The sequence below is a fragment of the Aedes aegypti genome, chromosome 3 (genome assembly GCF_002204515.2).
Source record: "Aedes aegypti strain LVP_AGWG chromosome 3, AaegL5.0 Primary Assembly, whole genome shotgun sequence".
In the NCBI taxonomy this organism is placed as follows: domain Eukaryota; kingdom Metazoa; phylum Arthropoda; class Insecta; order Diptera; family Culicidae; genus Aedes; species Aedes aegypti.
Genome location: NC_035109.1, coordinates 382,323,190 through 382,324,829, shown reverse-complemented (window position 1 = coordinate 382,324,829; position 1,640 = coordinate 382,323,190).

Genomic DNA, 1,640 nt, shown 5'->3' with positions numbered 1-1,640 from the left:
GTTGACTGACTGGGCTCCCAGTTCAAGAACATCGATCTACCCACACACAACACCCATTTAGTCAAGTAGTTTAGCGGTGGTGCGAGTTATTTCTCTCCTCGCAAATAGGAAATTCTCTCGGGCCCGGTTCGGATGCTAAACGGCAGTAAATTCGAGCACTCACTCCATTGAGCGACGGCCGGGCGAGGATTGAAACAGTTTTGCGTGGCTGTTGTAATACCTAGTACGACTTTTTGTGTGTGCGGCAACCAGTTCTAGAAGTGGATTTCTTTGCACACTAAGGAGATTCAAGCTATGACCTAGCAGTTGATGTCGTGGTATTTTATGGATTTCGAATAATTGTAATCGGTCATTGTAATGGTTGAAAAATAAGGTTCATACTCTATCAAATAAACTTATAACTGAAAACAGATTTCAAAAGAGTGCTGAAATGTTGGAAACACTTCTTCAAGAAACTTTTTTTTTTAAAGCGAGAAAGCTTATCCCAGAAACAGAAAAAGTAATTATCACAGCAACAAAATTAGTTTTTCGCAGGAACTGAAAAAGCTTCTCTCAAAAGCTGGAAAACTTCTCGCAAAAGCTGGAAATGATTCTCCCAGAAGCTGAAAAAGATTCTCCCAGAAACTGAAAAAGCTTCTCTCAGAAGGTGGATAAGCTTCTCTCAAAAGAAAACCTTCTCGCGAAATCTGGAAAGCTTCTCCCAAAGGCTGGAAACCTTATCACAGAAGTTAGAATAGCTTCACGCAAAAGTTGGTAAAGCTTCAGGCAGAAGCTGGAAGGACTTCGCCCAAAAGTAGAAAAGCTTCTCCCAGAAGATAAAAAAGCTTCTCCCAAAAGCTGGAAAACTTCACGCAAAAACTGGAAATGCTTCTCCCAAAAGCTGGAAAAACTTCAAGCATAAACTGGGAAACCTTCTCCCAGAAGTGAGAAAAGCATTTCGAAGAAGCTGGAAAAGCTTCTCCCAGAATCTGGAAAAGCTTCTCCCAGAAGCTGGAAAAGCTTCTCCCAGAAGCTAGAAAAGCTCCGAGAAGCTGGAAAAGCTTCTCACAAAAGCTGGAAAAGCTTCTCGCAGAAGTGGAAAAAGCTTCTCGCAGAAGCTAGAAAAGCTGCTCGCAGAACCTAGAAAAGCTTCTCGCAGAAGCTGGAAAAGCTTCTCGCAGAAGCTGGAAAAGCTTCTCGCAAAAGCTGGAAAAGCTTTTCGCAGAAGCTTTAAAACTACTCACAGAAGTTGGAAAAGCTTCTTTGAGAAGCTGGATTAACTTACCGCAGCAGCTGGAAAAGTTTCTCGCAGGAGCTGGGAAAGCTTCTTCCAGAAGCTGGGAATGCTTCTCAAAAAAGCTGTAAAAGTCTCTCGCAGAAGCTGGAAAAGATTCTGGCATAAGCTGAAAAACTTCTCCTCGAATCAGAAAAAGGTACTCTCAGAAGCTGAAAAAGCTTCGAACAGAAGCCAGAAAAGCTTTTCTCAGAAGCTGGAAAATCTTTTCGCAGAAGCTGGAAAAGCTTCTCGCAGAAGCTGGAAAAGCTTCTCGCAGAAGCTGGAAAAGCTTCCCGCAGAAGCGAGAAAAGCTTCACTTAGATGCAGGAAAATCTACAGAAGCTGGAAAACCTTATCCCAGATAATGAAAACAGCTTCTCCCAGA